This window comes from Giraffa tippelskirchi, chromosome 11 (genome assembly GCF_054371585.1).
Source record: "Giraffa tippelskirchi isolate mGirTip1 chromosome 11, T2T-mGirTip1v1.2.pri, whole genome shotgun sequence".
NCBI classification, from domain to species: Eukaryota; Metazoa; Chordata; class Mammalia; order Artiodactyla; family Giraffidae; genus Giraffa; species Giraffa tippelskirchi.
Genome location: NC_137285.1, coordinates 51,655,777 through 51,674,514, shown reverse-complemented (window position 1 = coordinate 51,674,514; position 18,738 = coordinate 51,655,777). Strand labels below are relative to the sequence as shown.

At 38.6% G+C, this 18,738-nt stretch overlaps 1 protein-coding gene and 1 pseudogene across 1 annotated transcript in view; both read left to right on the top strand.

Annotated features, from left to right (window-relative positions):
- Window positions 1–18,738, top strand: part of RNF150 (ring finger protein 150) — a 258,445-nt gene that overhangs the window by 70,548 nt on the left and 169,159 nt on the right. The window lies entirely within an intron of this gene.
- LOC145525414 (regulator of nonsense transcripts 3B pseudogene) lies at window positions 2,061–3,288 on the top strand (annotated as a pseudogene).

Below are 18,738 nucleotides of genomic sequence, written 5' to 3'. Positions count from 1 at the left end.
GGTCATAAAGAGTCAGACATGACTGAACACATACACCCATAACTGTAAGGACAGAAAGGGAAATGATTAAATAAACTTTGTGTGCATGAGTAGAACTTAAAATCTATGTCCTTTTGAGAAGTGGTTCGTTCAGTTTTAAAATTTGGTTTATATCTATTGAGATAGCATCTACATAATTCAGATGCTTTTGTAAGTAAGTAAAATGCACTATAAATAAGCTAATTTGCTCATGACTCATTTAATACAATGCCTCTATGTATAAATTTGTGAATGAGTGTTATTCATATTCTTTACAAATATTTTTAAAACACAGATATAACATTATCTGTAAAGAAATACAAAATTGCCTACACAATAGAATCTCAACTATCTAAAGAATGTGTAGGGTCCAGGTTAGCTGGCTGGATGCCATATTGTTGAAAGGTACTGCTTCTAAGTATAATATTATGGGTGATTTTGCACCCCAGGTGTTTGATATATGTTTACCATGTGTATATGTGTGTGTATTTCTTTTATAATACAAAGAAACTTAAAACAATATCAATTTCACATCAACAACCCAAAAGGAAAACTCATAATCCCATGCATTCAAAACAAATATTTTACTACAGTTTTTCTTACTTGCTTTTTACATCTTACTTTACTTTGGGCATAATATATTCCATTTTCTTTGTTCACTTAAAAAAAACTTGATTTTCTACTCTAGTATAAAAATAAGTCTCCCAAACCTTCCAAATTTAAGACATCAAAAGATAACTCAGCTACAGGTGATTTCATAAAAGTACTTAGTGCACTTATAACAGTTCTACAGCTCATAGTTATCTGATTGAGCCTCTTTTCTTAAATGCTTCAATAAATTTTAAAATATCTACATACTTTGGGGAGACGTTTTCTTTACTTTTGAAATTTATTTATCAATTGAAGTAGAACCTGCTTAATTCAGATCCTTTTGTACATAGGTGGAATATGCTATAATAAGCAGACTAGCTAATGATTCATTTAAAATATGATAAAATACTTTGTGTTATATTTTTATGAATCTTTTATTTCTTGAATTTTTTCACCTGTAGTGGCCACTGTGCTGTCTAGGCCATTTGCCAGCATTCCTTTGAAGCTATAGTAAGAATTTACTGACATTTTTCTTTGATACGCTGTACTTAATTTTCTCTAAGATAAGTCAGATTTCCTTTAGAGCGCATTCAGTGACATTATCTCACTAATGTGTGTTGTGATTACTTCTCCCATCTTCTGGAAGAGTCATATTGCATTTTGTTTATTGTGAATCATACTGGGCTAAATTTAAAATAGTGCATGCCACTGGTCTGATTATTTTAAAGACTTATTTCATTTGCTACCATATAAAATGAGGAAATACTTGTTAGTGAGTTCCTTTTTCTAAGCATCCTTTAGGAGTGTATTTTATTTATCCCCACAGTGTGAGCAGATGGCTCACTAGCTCAAAATTTATTTTCTGAAATGGTATGGAAAGAATAATGAAACCTCCATGCAGTCATAAAAGATGAGCATTTAGTCCAGCCGGTCTCTGTGGAATCTTATGTAAGTGTCCATCTATGCTGCAGCAGTGTGGGAGAGGTGATACGAAGCACTATCGTTTTCCCTTTGGGTTTCTTATATCTTGATAGAATTTATGTCAGCAGATAACACAAATGTAAGGCCAAAAAGCCCCACACTCCTCCTGCTAATATTTTACTCTTCATATCTGTATTCCTTTCTAGGTTCATCTATTACATATTTGACAGTTATCCATAGTAACCGTAGTAATTATGGAGAGTGTTCTATCATAATCCATAGAATCTCCTAAGCTAAAATAAAGTTTATATAATAGCGATATATTGCCAGCTTTCTCTGTCATGAAGATAAATGTGTTTTCAATAAAACATAAAATTATTGGATTGTATAACTCAATTATAGAATTTTTCAAAATGATGTATGATATTGGTTTAGGCCAAGCTACCATGATGAGGAGTGAAGCTGTAGCCGTGAAGGAGAGAAGGAACGTAGGCCTAAAGAGGAGTGAGTAACCCGCTTGACTCCCCTAGATGGTAATTCAGAGATTACCGCCCACCTTGACCTAGGAGCAGCTTCAGGAACATCTTCAGCCTATGCCTGAGCATGATTATTTTGAGTTTTTTTTCTAATGATACTAGTCTGTATCCTCATATGTATGCAAGAGCATACATCAACTTTAAAAACCAAGAGGGCATAATTTTGTTCAGGGATCGTTTTGATGATTATGTATTCCTTGACAATAAAGGTCAGGAATATCCTACCATCGTAGAATTTGCACCTTTTCAAAAAGCTGCAAAAAAGAAGACGAACAAAAGAGATACTGAAGTTGAGACTATCAATGATGATCCAGAATATAGAAAATTTTTGGAGAGCTATGCTGCAGATAATGAGAGAATGACATCTACTCCAGAGACACTACTAGAGGAAATAAAAGCAAAAAATAGAGAACTAATATCTAAAAAGACAACTCCACTTTTGAGCTTCCTGAAAAACAAGCAGAGGATGAGAGAAGAAAAGAGAGAAGAAAGGAGGTGTTGAGAAATAGAGAAAGGCAAAGAGAAGAAGAGAGGAGGAAGTGGAAAGAGGAGAAACGAAAATGGAAAGATATAGAAAAGCCAAAGAAGATAGACAGAATTCCAGAAAGGGACAAATTAGAGGATGAACCAAAGATTAAGCTGCTCAAGAAGCCAGAAAAAGGAGATGAATAAGAATTGGACAAAAGAGAAAAGCTCAAGAAATTGGACAAAGAGAATCTGAGTGATGAAAGAGCCAGTGGGCAGAGCTGTACATTGCCCATGCGTTCTGAGGGTGAATTTAAAATGAAAAGCCTAAGAGACCTGAAGATGAGAGTGGCAGAGAATACAGGGAGAGGGAATGGGATTATGAACCAGACCAAGAGCGCATCCTGCAGGAGAGAGAGAGGCTGAGGCGGCAGGAAGAAGAGCGCCACAGGCAGGAGTGCTAAGAGGAAGGAAGAAGAAATGAAGAAGGAGAAAGAAGCACTTCGGGATAAAGGAAAGCAGCCTGAAACTACAGAGCCAGTAGGCAGCTCAGAAAAAACTGAAAAGAAAGAAGAAGTGATTAAGAGAGATCACATAAGAAACAAGGATTGCCCGGCAATGCAGCTTTACCAGCCAGGAGCTCGAAGCCGAAATCGACTCTGTCCCCCTGATGACAGCACCAGTTCTGGAGATTCAGCCATAGGAAAAAAAGCAGGAAAGTGGTATTAGCCATAGAAGAGAAGATAGCGAGGAGTGATGGTCCAAATGGCCTTAGGTGTCCTGTCTACACAGCCAAACAGCATGGATTAAGCAATCCAGAAGTGCCTTCAGGGCAAAGGAATAGAGAGAGAGAAAGGGGGTCGCTGTGCTGGTGGGGTCCACTGCAGAGGAGTATGTTTTGTGTCAAAGCAGGAACCCGATAGAAGGTTCAGATTGGAAGTACAATTTTCATTTTTTTATGCAGTTCCTACAAATTAACTTTAAAGTGTCAGACAAAGCTGAGAAGGAGAGGACATGCATTGCAGTTTTCAGGCAAGAAATGTCACAAGAGGACTTATTTAGGTATGACACGAGAAGAAGATATGAGAACTGATTTTAAAATCAAAAGGTTTTGTTAATCCTGGATTGAATTTTCTTAAATTTCAGTGGAGCAGAGTCACTGTGAAGTCTCGTTCAGATCTAGTTATAGTCATTGTTGGTGGTAACTGTTGACTCTGTGTAGTGTAGAAGCAAGAAGCGTGTAATTGTAATACAAGTACAGTGAAGGATATAACACATTTTCATTTATGCAGAAATTTAAATAGCCATGTCATGTCGATATCTTATGTTCTAATGTTTTAGGATTGGTTTAGGAACCACTACCCACTCCAGTATTCTGGCCTAGAGAATTCCATGGATTGTGTAGTCCATGGGGTCGTAAAGAGGTGGACACGACTGAGTGACTTTCACTTTCACTTTAGTTCTTTGTTTGCTTATGTGAAATTAGTGTAAAAAATTTTTTTAAAAAACATCTCCTTTTGCCTTTAGCGATTTGTATATTTGTAAAGTCTAACCCTTAGTTGGTGCTTGACAATCCAGTCTTTGTTTGACCTTAGGTCCCATGAGCTGAGTGCCTACCCTCTCCAGGAAGGAAACTGCATCAATATTTGTTCCTGTTAAATAGCACCTTAGCTTGTTTTGCAATAATAAATATCAACATCACTCAAAAAAAGTATGATACTATACATTTTGAAATAACGTATGATACAGTGGAAGCTTCAATAAGATTTTATGTCTAGATTATGTCTTTTGTCCTCCTATAGTCAAATAACTCACTTAAGATGGAGCTACTTCTTCACATAGAAAGCATATATTCAAAGTTTTGTAATATTAAATAAGTTTTGCTATAAATTTTAATTTTCATCAAATACTTCTCTTCTTTGAAACCTAAAAGAATTGGCAGAGAATACTAGAAACCAAAAATACGAACACTAAAGAAGTTAAAGTTGAGTATTTCATTCTAAGATGTGAATACATAGATAAAAGATGATGTTTTTTTAACTTGTAAACTTTCCCAAAATAGCCAGATTCTTTAAATCTCAGATTTCCAGGTAAATTACCTCGACTTTTCAAATTACTTTGCTGATACGGATAGATCTAAAATTTCAACTGGAATTCTTAATGAATAGTTTATGATACTCAACGGAAACTTTTACCTTAGGAAAAAATTACTGCAGAGAATATCGAACTGCAACTAGGATGAATTCAAAAAAGAAATGCAGGAAACTGGGCCTTGGGATAAAACCATTAATCTTCTGAGGAAAGCACATTTTGTTAAGTTTTAATTGTACGACTATATGGTTAAAACAGATCAACAGTAGAACTCTCCATTTGATGATTGAGTGGTCAGCTTTTTTAACCTTGTATGTTTAGACTTTGTGTAACTGATGCAAAACCCAAGTCACTGAAGTTTGTGTCCAGAAAGGATCAAAGGATCATAGAATATGGGTGAGGAGGCTAAGGAATAAGTTATTTGGCTAAATGTGTGGTGCTCTGGCTGGTTTGTTGGTGGCCAAGAAAGCTCTGGTGACAAAGAGGGTAACTCAGAAGGAATGGAGCCTGTGGAACAGACACTGTAGCCAAAGAAAGATGCTCGGTTTAAAGTGGAGAGAGCAGAACGAACCACTAGATCCAGGGTAAGGGCAAAATGTTGTCTCCCGTCACTCTCAGAGCTTTGTAAGGAATATGTACTGACCAGAATATGTTAGCAGCATATCTTATGGGAAAAGGCAGACTAAAAATCAGAAAGTATATCATATTCTCAATTCTTAAAAGCCACCAAACTATTCACAATATTGTCTGTGGATTGTTAGGTTAAGAGTTTTCCTCCTCATTCTCTTCCCTCTACTTCTTTTTTTCCCTTTCTTCCTCTTTTGTATATTTCTCAAACATTTATAGTGAATATGTAGTAATTTTATAATAAGAAGCCTGTTACTAAAGTTTCCAGTAGGATCACATCTTCCATATGTAGAAAAATAGATGTTCATTCATCTTAATAGGAATACATTCATTTGGCATATCGAGATCAGAATACCAACCATATGTACACAATTTATTGATGAGAATTTTGCGCAAAGAGTTGTTTCATCTGGTGATTCATGGAATCACTGCCATGGCTTCCTGTTGTTGCTTACAGTTAATTATTTCAGTTGTATCAAAGGGTAGGTGACGTTGGGTTTCATTAGGAGGAATCACTTGGAATTGCTTGGAGTTACTATGGCCTACCCAGTGAAGTTGAGTCTTGATGCCTACCACTTTCAGAGCAAAGGGATTTTGGTGTTGTTGGCAGGCAGGATGCCCAGAGTGGGGTATTGGACTCTTGCCAGATTTGTTTGTGGAGCAGAAAAGGGCATATACCAACACACCTGGGCTCTGGTGAGGGGGTGTCGATGCATGTTTTAGGGGTGAGGAATTACCAGGATACAGGGAGGTCCCCTGGGAGGCAGTGGGGCAGGTCAACAGAAAAGGGTGCATGGGAAGACTCAGGGTGGAGGGTGAAGCTGCTCACTGACTGTCCAGCAGGGCTTTTGTGGGGACTCCCCAGGTGGCGCTAGTGGTAAACAATCCACCTACCAGTGAACAGGATGCAGGAGACACAAGTTTGATCCCTGGGTCAGGAAGATCCCATTGAGTAGGAAATGGCAACCCACTCCACTATTCCTGCCTGGGAAATCCCATGGACAGAGTAACCTGTTGGGCTATAGTCCGTGTGATCACAAAAGAGTCTGACACAACTGAGCATGTGCACACGTTCTGTTTTAAAGAACCAGAGACGTATTCATCAGGCAGACTGTTTCTCTGGGCTCTTTTCCAGTGTCAGAGCTCATCGATAAAAAAGCAGGTAAAGCATTGTGCTCCTAATTACCTTAATGTGAATTATTTACTTTATGGTATTAAAGAGAGAAATTGAATACTGACCAGTGTCTTTGATTTCTCTGCACATGACTGAACTGCTTACTCCTGGAATAATGGGAACAAATTTGCCAAATGAATCACAAGTTCATTCTAAAACCAAATAGAATGATTTTTCTATTTTCAATCATCTGTCCCCTTGTTATTCTTGATTACTAACTATAATTACTTGATTCTGTCACCATCATCATGGCTGGATAGCTAGAAACACCCAACTGGGGAATCTGAATGGTTGAGATACCTAATCCCATATTATTGTCAAATTAAATAACCCATTCTGGCTCTGAGAGCCTTTAACTGGGCAGTGTATTCCCTTCATCTCTGCTTAATTTTGACACCTGCATCAGTGGTTGTGATATGTTGGGTTTCTTTCCTGCATGGAATAGAACTATAAATTTCATGTTGGCAAACGAAATGATTTTTGTTGATGCTCTAATAAAGAGCCCAATAGCAACATCATCAAATATATTGAAACTTAAGGAACACCCATTCAGTTACTTTTTCTCTAGAGCCAGTAAGGATTTGAAATGAGCAAACACAAGTTGGCCAAAGAAATTTCACTGTCTTTCTGTGAGAATAATGTTTTTCAAAAAAGTAATTTTGCAAAGAATATTTCAGAATACTGGGCATGTTTATAAAAGGTAAGATAGCTTAGTCACATAAGGAAACATAATATTTTTCAATGTCTTTATATTTGGGATAACCATACTAAAATGATAGTTGTTTTAATTATTCAACAAGTGGTTTCTAATGAGTTTTTTTATAATCATATTGGTAATACATATTAATTGCAGACAAATGGAATCAATTCAGATGAGTAAAATAAGGAAAAAGGAATCAATCTCTAACCTTCCTACTCAGAAGTAACCACTGTGAACCTTTATGGTTATATCCTTTTAGACTTTATCTGAATTATTTTAAAGTTATATTTATGTATGATACAAAAGTGAAAGTGAAAGGCGCTCAGTCGTGTCCGACTCTTTAATTTTAATTGTGTAAAACATAATTGAGATAAAACTTATAATTATATAAACATAATCTTTAAAAGTATGAATTAACATTTATTGAATGCCTATCTTAAACCCACTGCAGTATTCTTGCCTGGAGAATCCCATGAACAGAGGAGCCTGGCGGGCTGCAGTCCATGGGGTGGCAAAGAGTCAGACACGACTGAAGCAACTGAGCATGCATGCATGCTTACTGTTGTGAATCATGTGTATTTTTTAAAAAAATACATTTATGCCTTTTATATAGGTAGATTTTCTTCTTAAATCCTGGGCCCTGTGTTCTGTGATATTCAAAGGCATGCAAAGATATATGAAAAGTAGGGAAAGGAAAGAAGGCCAAGAAGTCTTTTTTCTTTTTTTTCTGGCTGTGCTGGGTCTTCACTTTGTTACGCAGGCTTCTCTAGTTGTAGCACGCGGGCTGAGTTGCCCCCCAGCACGTGGAATCTTAGTTCCCCGACCAGGGATCAAACCCGCAACCCTTGCATTAGAAGACTGCTTCTTAACCACTGGACCACCAGGGGAGCCTTCGTAGGCCCTGGTCCTCTATCTTCTTCCTGAGATCTGGGAGCTCTGATGGCAGGAGCGGGAGCTAAGCAGAAGGAGAGGTTTTTTTTCCCTCCCTCATTTCTTTGACTACTAAAGGAAGAGGTGAAGATTAGGTGCAGAGGAAGAGATGAATGCAAAGATTATTTGTTCCTTCTTCTGTTGCTTGTCTTTAAAATGTGCTTACAAAGGGCCTCGGGCAGAGGAGAAAGAAGCTGAGGGGCAGCCCAAGACTCCCTCAAGTTTAAAAAGCGCTTGGGAGATCATCAGTACCGACTATTCAGCCGTTTCTCTCACCAGCCCACATCCTTCTAATTTTAAGGGCCTGAGCAGGTGTTTAGATATTGTTTTGAAGTTTATGTTCACAGCAGTGTAAAAATAGCTGTTTTCACAATATGTATTTACATCCTGTTTCTAGAAAATGTAGTGTGTGAAAAATCACACTTTCTTAATATTTGGTTTTGTAAAAAGATCCCCCTCTTTATCAGAAGCTTTATATGAATAATAAGATATTTTAAAATAGCAATAGACTACCTTGCCTTTCAGATATGATCCAAGAAAAAAAATTATGCAAAATTTTGGGCCAACAATTACATGATGTAAAGAGAGGAACACCTTAGTTATAATGAACTTCTCTGGCAAATTAGTGCTTAGACCACTTCCTGACCCAGGGCGTTTAGTAAATGCTGACCTGAGGTGCACCACCTTTTCTTTAAAATGTGCCACTATGCAGGGGGGTAAAATACTTTTTGAAGTATGAACTCTTGAGTCATTCTTTTTAAAGTGTACTTCCTGTATCTCTGGATTTTTTAAGCACTTTTGGAAAATCCTCAGACATTGTACCTTTAAATACAGCCTCTTTTCTATCCAGTTTTTCATTTTGAGGCTCTCATTAGATATACATTAGACCGTCTTATTCTTTGTCTTCCACATCTCATAACTTCTTTTGCGTATTTTCTGTCTCCAGGTTTCTGTGCTGCATTCTCAGTAATTTCTTCTGATCCATTGTTCTGTTTACTTATTCTGTCTTTGTCGGTGTGTGCATCCTTAGCCACTCAGTCGTGTCCAACTCTTTGAGACCCTATGGACTGTAGCCCGCCAGACGATAATTCTGTCCATGGAATTCTCCAGGCAAAAATATTGGAGTGGGTTGCCATTTCCTCCTCCAGGGGATCTTTGTGACCCCGCAGAGTACTTTTATTTCAGTAGTTCATCTTCTTTCCAACAGTTCCATTTTTCGATCCCCTGATCATCTTTTATCTCCTATTGCTTGCTTATTTGGGGATTTCACTTTTTTATTTTTTAACCGTTCCTTACTTATTTTTTATTCCAATTTATAAAGTATTTGTTGTCTAACTCTGTTATTTCTGCTTCTTATTCATGGTGAAGTTCAGATTTGATTGATGTTAACTGCGAAAAACTAGAAAGTCTAAGTTGAGGTTACTTTTCTCCAGAGACTCTCTGTGTTTGTCATCAGGACTTGCTGATGTCGGGCCACTCGAGACCCTGCCCAGCATCTCAGGCCTTATCAGGGGCTCTCTGGCTCTTCTCTGCCACCTTGGTACTGCCTCACATCTTAGTCTCCCACCGTAGCCCTGACAATAGCCTTTGCTCTCAGGAAAACACCACTTTTTCAAGCCCTGGGATTTTTTTAATATTCAACTCAGAGGTTTCTCTTACATCATATGAGTTCAGAGATGGAATACAACTTTTCTGTGCTGTTTTAAATTTGAGAAGGCCCCTTGGAACATCTAAACTACCACTCTCCCGGAGGTGGAATTATGTAGCATCATGTTGCCTTTGACATATAATGTCCCTTGAAAGTAGCTTGAGATCAAACCAAGAAACCAGTGCCCTGAGCCAGAGCTGATTGTGTTGCCTGAGATGGCCACAGGCTGCCACCCTGCCTCTGAGCTGGCCAACACAGTGCACCACTGAGCTGAACGTTCCTTGGGGGTTGCTGCATAACTGAAGAGACTGCTCTCTAATCGGTCCACGGGGCGGGCCAAGGACAGCAGAGCTGCCTGTGCTCTGATTCTGTGATTTGCGCATCGTCACTCTTAGAGGCGTGATCTCAGTGTGCCCAGCACCCACCAATGGCATTGGGCACCTGGCAGTAAATAGTGTTTTATTACCCTAGATGGTCAAGTGAAATTACAGAGCTTCCAGAATTGGTTCTTTCCTCCTAATGAGATTAGCCAAAAAGACTAACCAATCTTCATCTCGCCTTGCCTGCTGGAAGCTAGATTTAGTCTTTTTTTCCCATGGCTTTTCATCTTTATTAAAATCTATCACTACTCCTTCCAAAGACCTTTTTTATTACTAACTGCTTAACTAAAAACTATGGACAAAGTGGTTTCACTCTCATTGTGCTCCTCAATAATAATAACCTTGACATTTCTTTTTCATGTGTATTTTAAAGTAATGATATTCTATAAAATGTCGCAGGTTTTTCAACCTCGATTTTATTTGTCATTATCACAGTTTCTCTAGTACTCTGTGTGATTTATAGTTTCAATTTGATGTGTGCTCACACCTCATCCTTTTATTATATTAGTGCCTAATACAGTTCAGAGCTTGGCCTCACTCAGATTTCTCAGTAACGGATAATTCTTGTTTATTAGGTTTCAAGGTTTGCAGACTCACTGTTATATCTCTCCTGAGCATTTTATTCAAAGAGAGAAGGTGGCTACTTACGTCTTTACTATCGGCACATTAACTTTGTAGGAGGAGTTAGGGAGGAAAAAGGCATGACTTGACATTCATTGTGCTCTGTTTAATGGCCCATATCTAGTGTGTTCAGCCCCTTATGAGGTTGTGGAGTATTTTGAGGACTGAAGTGTGAGTTGGCATAAATCACACTGCAGGCTATGTGTCTTTGGTTATGCAATCAAAGTTTCCAGTCACAATCCATCCATACTCATCTTAATACATATAGATTACGGGAAATTAAAATGTTCACACCACTTATGGTTGCCTGGCGGGAAAGTTGGGAGGAAAGGCTAGTTAGGAAGTTGGAGATGGTCCTGTATACACAGCTATATTTAAAATGGATTACCAACAAGGACCTACTGAATAGCACATGGAACTCTGCTCAGTGTTACGTGGCAGCCTGGATAGGAGGGGAGTTTGGAGGAGAATGGATACATGTAATATATAGCTGAGTCCCTTCACTATTCACCTGAAACTATCACAACATTGTTAATCAGCTATATCCCAAGACAAAATAAAAAGTTTAAAACTAATAATAAGAAAAAAAATGTTCAGACTATTTGGCCCAGTCATCCCACTCCTTTGAATTTATCCTGAGGATTTGTCCAACAGCATTTTTAAAAAGCACAAAGCTATATAAAATGATGGGTATTATACCATTTTCTTTGACAGAAAAGAATAGACAGTATTTAAATGCCTGATATTTTAGCAAATTACGGGGCATTGACTTGATGAACTATTATGCAGACATTTAAGTCATAATGCTGACTGTAGAAATTCAGGGGACACTTGGATATGTGGTAAATGCACAAAATAGACTATTGAATTAAATATGCACAATGATTATAACTTGACAGATCAGTAGACTTACAGACAAAAATTAGACAGGAAAATATAAAACAGAGAATTGTGTTAGCTTCAGGTAATAAAGGTAATTTTATTCATTTGAAATATTTCCCTTAAATGTCATCATGTGGTTTTCACAGCAAATGTGCGATTTTTTAAAAGGAGTGAAGAAAAAAAAAGTGTAGATAAATATAGGACATCTCAATTGTCTCACAGACCAGGTGCTTGCAGAGTTTTCTTACTGCCTGGGGAGAGAGTGTGAAGTTTCAAGGACCACATTTTCCACACTGCTCTCTTTGGAGGGAAAGACATTTTGAAGAGGCGGCTTTGCGCAGAGGAAAGGAGGCTAGGTCATTTATCTCATTCTCTTTTTCATTTTTATCACTGTTGACAGATTTAATCTCTTCTCATGCCCACCCCTCATAGCCAAATGCCAGAGGCCCTCCTTCCCTTTCCAGAGCTCTCTCCAGTCGGGGCCGCCGCTCTCATACACAGGCTGACACACTTGGATGACATCTATGAAATCTTCTTCACTTTCTCATTACTTTTCTTTCCCATCGTATCCACCAGTTTCAGTATCATCTCTGGTCCCGGTTTGAAACCTGCCTAAACATTCATTTTCCTAAGGACCCTATATGGACTCATCTGTATGGACTCTGGGCATCCCAGGTGGCGCTAGCGGTAAAGAACCGGCCTGCCAATGCAGGAAACGTAAGAGACGTGGGTTTGATCCCTGGATCAGGAAGATCCCCTGGAGGAAGTCATGGCAACCCACCCCAGTATTCTTGCCTGGAGAATTCCATGGACAGAGGAGCCTGGTGGGCTACAGTCCATAGGGTCGCAAAGAGTCAGACATGACTGAGCGACTCACTTTTCCTCATATCCATTTCATGAATTTTGCTGCCTGTCCTCAAGTTGACTTAATGCTCACTTACTTTGATTGCTCATTCTCATTTTATTGCCAAAGGCAGGCACCTTGCTTATTTTCCTTGCCTATTCGCACAGTCCTCAGAAGAGGGATCTCCACCAAGTGTGTATCAGAAAATGTGCTCAATTGATCCAGAAACGTTGGTAATTTCTAGGTGGGCAGATGCCAAGTGTTTATTTTCAATGGCAAACTGATCGTGAGAATAGTAACTTTTTTGAGGACCTACTATAGAACATGCGCTAGCGGAAACACTTTCTACTTAGGATATAATTTATCCTAACTGCAGTCTTATTTGTGGAGTTATCCAGGTTTCACAGTTAAGGAAACTGAGGCATAGAACTGCTAAGCAAGTACATAAGTGACTGAGAGTATTGTAGACTCCAAAAATCACCCATCAGATGGCAAAGATTGCCACAGCTGGAGTTGAACGCGGCTGTGGGAAGGTTTGATTTCATTTCAATATTTCAAAACTTGGGAGCTTTCACATAAACATCTGAATTTTGGCTTTTCTTTGAAAAATAGAGGGGTTTGGCAACAATTTGCTGGAGTTGAGTAGAATCTAGAATCTGTTCCTTTAGAGGGGAAATAGGCTGCCTCCCAGCATGCCACAGTTGGGCTCACATCACTTAGAATTTTTAACTTTTCTTTTTCACCAGTTAAGATATTGTTCCACTTTTTTTTCCTTTTTTTCCCCTTCTTAATATTTAAAGTTTTTCCTGTTGATGTACAGTCTTGCTTTATTTAGGGGTTTCTGTTTAATCTTTGTAACTTTGAGTATTATGGGGAATCGTTCATGTGAAGTCTCAAGCGGCTCAAGAATTTGAAGTTCATCAGTCCCTAGGAAATGGACTCGGCGAACATAATCACTGAAGAATATAGTTGTCATAGAGCAATGAATAGAAATGGAAGCTATTTGACTAAGGAAGACTTTAGCTTTGTGTGAAATCTTCAATAAAATTCTGTTGGTCTCCTTATGATGCCAGAGCTTGATGTTTCCTATGCTTCATTTTAAAAAGTCAGCACTACCAAGATAATGATTCTAAAACACAGTTGTGATGGTATCACGTCTCTGACTAACAGCCTTTGATGTGGCCTCACTGCCTTGTGGAAAAGGTCAAGGCTTTGCATGGCTCACAGGGCTCTTGTGATCTGGCCTGTGCATTCTCCTCAAGCCTCAGCTTCCATTAAAATGCTTGAAACTAGGAGCACTGGAAATATAATCAAACTAAGTGTTACATGAGTGAAATAGTTGGGGAAAGTTTAAATTTAGGCTGGGTAAGACTTCACTAAGGAAGAGACTTTAAGTAATATGAAGGAGACACCCAGGTGAGTATCTTGGGACTAGCATTCCAGGTAGAGGAAAGATGTGCAAAGTCTCTAAGGCAGCAGCACGTCTGCTTGGCATAGGGGGAGCCCAGTGTGGCTGGTATAGCAGTGACAGAGGCGACCAGAGAGATAACAAGGAACCAGGATAAAATGAACCTTTAGGTCTAATGACATCTACGTGATTTGGAAGCCCTGGGCTGGTTTTCAGTAAGGGAATGACATGATCTCACTCACATGTTTAAACAGAAGCATCCTAGATCTGGTACTGTTATAAATTGAAAAGAACAAGGCAAGAAGCAGGGAGGTCCGTTAAGAGGGTTTTGCAATAACGCATGGTAAGAGATCATGTCAGCTCAGACCAGCATAGGGGAAATGGAGGTGATGAGAACAGATAAGATTCTGGGTATCGTTTGAAAGATGAATCAGCATATTTTGTTAACAGACCAGAGGCAGGGTATGAGGGAAAAAGTAGCATCAAAGATGAAATGAAGGTTTTTGGTCTAACCAGAAAAGTTAATATTAAATGAGCTAGGGAGGATTTAAGAGGAACATGGTTGGGGGATGGTAAGCAAGGAGTTCCATTTGAGACAAGTCTGTGATGCCTGTTCAACATCCAGGGGAGATGACAAGCAAGCAACTGGATAGATGAGTCTGAAGTTCAGACTGAAGGTAGAAATCAGTCCTCAGCATACAGGTGTTATTTAAAGCTGTGGTTCTTGCTGAGAACATGAAGGTCTGAGGCCAGGAGTGTTCCAACCAGTCTTAGAGGTCAGGGAGATGAAGGGTGATTGACAAGGAGCAGAGAGAAAAATAAAACAAAATTAAACACTCTTGATGTTCTAGAGCTTAGGAGGGAAAGGGTTCAAAAAAGAAGTGGTTAATCGCTAATGAGAAGTCAAAGATGAGAAGTAAGAACTGATCATTGGATTTAGCTAGTGGAGGTCACAGGCAACCTTGAGAGGATCAGGCAAGGTCCCTGCTCTTGGAACTTACATAATAGGAGAAATACAGACAATACAAAGTTTGACAGGTAAATACATAATATATATTGACAGGTAATGATGAGTGCTATGGAAAAAAAAAAGAAGGTAGGGTCATGAGATATAACGACTGGGATGCTCCTGTATATAGGGCTGTCAGGGAATACATCTCCAAGAGGTGTTATTTGAGCCAAGACCTGAAGGGAGTGAGGGCACAGAGGTTGGTACGAGGAACCTGTATAGCCTTATGGATTCTACACACAGCATCCTTCTGGTTGGCCAGATGTTTGGACTAATTGGTTATTTCCCAGAAGAATGCCAGCTGTTGAATATTTTGCATATGACCCTGGCTGAGCCTTGTGACTATATGGGGAGAATAACGTTCTAGATAGGAAGAACAGCACCGTGAAAGCCCCAGAAACAGGGCATGTTCAAGTGTACCAGAAGCCAGCCCCAGTCAAGTGGCTAGAGCAGGGGGAGACATGACGTGGAGCACCGCTGCTTTCAGAAGAGCTCTCCCAGATATTCACCCTGTTATCTGACAGTGCTTGCTTGGGCTAGTGATGTTCCTTAGTCGTGTCCAGCCCTTTGCAGCCCCGTGGACTGCAGCCCGCCAGGCTCCTCTGTCTATGGCATTTCTCCAGGCAAGAACACTGGAGTGGGCTGCCCTTTCCTTCTCCAGGGGATCCTCCCAACCCAGGGATTGAACCCACATCTCTTGCGTCTCCTAACGATGTTTAGTTACCTTAAAAGGCTGTCATTCACTGAGTGTATGTGTGTGTGAATGTACAGTGCATATGTATATATGTGTGTGTAGATTTGTAATTATTACACACGTAGATTTGCTCATTGCCAGTGAGAAGAAATGTCTCTCTGCACATACATCAAATATACCACTATCAAATATTATACTCATCAATTTTAGTCATGTATTTCTAAAGAGAAAGGAAAACTTTTAAGAGCTGAGTGTTATCCTGAATATTTTCTCACTGACATGGATTTTTTAGACAGTGAAATATCAGTGGTCTGTCATAAAGTTATAAACTCACCAAACTCCTTCCTGAGACATCTAGGCCTATAAACTCACAATTTATTTTGGGGTTTCTTATAATCTAGAGTATGGTTGACTGGAAAGTGCTTTTCTCTGGGTTTTGAGAACTTTTTCTCATGAATCTACCTATATAATAAAAAATAGGAAAAATTGAATCATATTTAGAAAAATATTTATCCATAATTAAATATTCCAAGTGCCACAGTTTCATTTCTGTGTGCTTCCTTCTGCTTTTTACTTCAAATTTATAAGTGTATATAACTGTGATATATTATATAAAAATATACATGTGTACATATGTATCTTTTGACTTTTAATATTTTTGTAAATACTTCTCCAATATTTCTTTATGTATACCTATATGTGTATATATATATCTTTCTAATGGCAGCATAATATTCAGTATTTATAAATTTAAAAGTAATTTTTGTAACTTTCTCACACTTTGTACAAAAATAAACTCAAAATGGTTTAAAGACTTAAAGGTAAGACCTGAAACCATGAAATGTCTAGAAGAAACCATAGGCAGTACACTGATATCAGTCTTGGCAATATTTAATCAGATCTGTCTCCTTAGGCAAGGTAAACAAAATAAAAAATGAGCAAAAGGGACTAGATCAAACTAAAAAGCTTTTGCACTGCAAAGGAAACTATCAACAACATGAAAAGGTTACCTACTGAGTGGGAGAAAATACTTGGAAACGATATGTCTGATGAGGGTTTAAGAACATAAAAAAACAACTCAAAAAATGAACAGAAGTCCTGAGTAGACATTTTTCCAAAGGATACATACAGATGATCAACAGGTACATAAAAAGCTGCTCAACATCACTAATTATGAGGAAAATGCCCATCAGAACCACAGTGAAATATCACCTCACATCTATCAAAATGGCTGTTAACAAACAGACAACAAAAAACAACTGTTGGCGAGGTTGTGAAGAAATGGGGACCTTCCTGCACTATTGGTGGAAATATAAATTGGTACAACCATTATGAAAAAATGCTATGCAAGTTCCTCACAAAATTAAAACTAGAACTACCATAGGATCCAGCTGCTGCTGCTAAGTCGCTTCAGTCGTGTCCGCTCTGTGCGACCCCATAGCCGGCAGCCCACCAGGCTCCGCCGTCCCTGGGATTCTCCAGGCAAGAATACTGGAGTGGGTTGCCGTTTCCTTCTCCAATGCATGAAAGTGAAAAGTGAAAGTGAAGTCGCTCAGTCGTGTCCGACTCTTCGCGACCCCATGGACTGCAGCCTACCAGGCTCCTCCGTCCATGGGATTTTCCAGGCAAGGGTACTAGAGTGGGGTGCCATTGCCTTCTCCATAGGATCCAGCAGTTCTACTCAGTTCTGTTGAGTTCAGTCACTCAGTCATGTCCAATTCTTTGGGACCTCATGGACTGCAGCATGCCAGGAAATTCTACTACTGGGTATTTATCTGAATAAAAGGAAAACACTAATTCAAAATGATAATCACCTTTATCTTCATTGCAGCATTATTTATGATAGCCAAGATATGGAAACAACATTAGTGGCCATCAGTAGATGAAAGAATAAACAAGATGTTTGTGTGTGTGTATTTCTATATATATATGTGTATACATATATTTGTATATATACATATTTGTATGTATGTATAATACATATGTGTAAATATATTTTTGCATGTGTGGCTTCCCTGGTGGTTCAGACAGTTAAGAATCTGCCTGCAATGCGGGAGACCTGGGTTTGATCCCTGGGTTGCAGTGTGGAAGACATGGGCTTGATCCCTGAGTTGGGAAGATCCCCTGGAGGAGAGCATGGCAACCCACTCCAGTATTCTTGCCTAGAGAATCCCCATGGACAAAGGAGCCTGGCGGGCTACACAGCCCATGGGGTCACAAAGAGGTGGACATAACTGACCAACTAAGCATGCACGCACATGAACACACACACACATATATACACACAATGGAATATTACTCAGCCATAAAAAATAATGAAGTCTTGCTATCTGCAACAACATGGATGAACCCAGAAGGTATTATACTAAAGTGAAATAAGTCAAAAAGAGAAAGACAAATACTATATGAATTCACTTATATGTGTGATTTAAAAAACAAAACAAATGAACAAACATACTGAAACAGAGTCATAGATACAGAGGATAAATAAGTAGTTGCTAGAGGGAAGAGAGGGACAGGGTATGAGAAAATAGATGAGGGAGATTAAGAGGTACCAGCTTCCAGTTATAGAATAGTCACGGGTATGAAATGTACAATGTAAGGAATATAGTCAGTAATAATGTAACATCTTTGTAAGACAACCAGTGGTAACTAGGCTTATTGTGGTGATCATTTTGTAATGTATAGAACTACCAAATCACTATATTGTGCCCCAGGAACTAAGACAGTGTTGTAGGCCAATTGTAGTTCAAAAATAAACAAATTCATAGAAAAAGGGATCAGATTTGTGGTTACCAGAGGTGGGAGGTAGTGGGAGGAAGGATTGGATGAAGGCAGTCACACGGTACAAACGTCCAGTTGAAAGTTAAATAAGCACTAATGTTAAAATGTACAATGTGATAAACATAATCTGCATTGCTGTCTGTTGTATACAAAAGTTAAGAGAGTAAATCCTAAGAGTTCTTATCATGACAAATTTTTTTTCATTTTACTTTTATTTTGTATCTATATGCGATGATTGATGTTCACTAAATTTATTTATTTCATGATGTTTGTAAGTCAAATCATAATACTGCACACCTGAAACTTGCACAGTGCTGTTTGTTAATTATATCTCACAAAAACTGAAAGGGAAAGAAAGTTTAAGTAATTTCTATACAACTTCAGTATATGTATGCATACCTATATGTGTATTTTG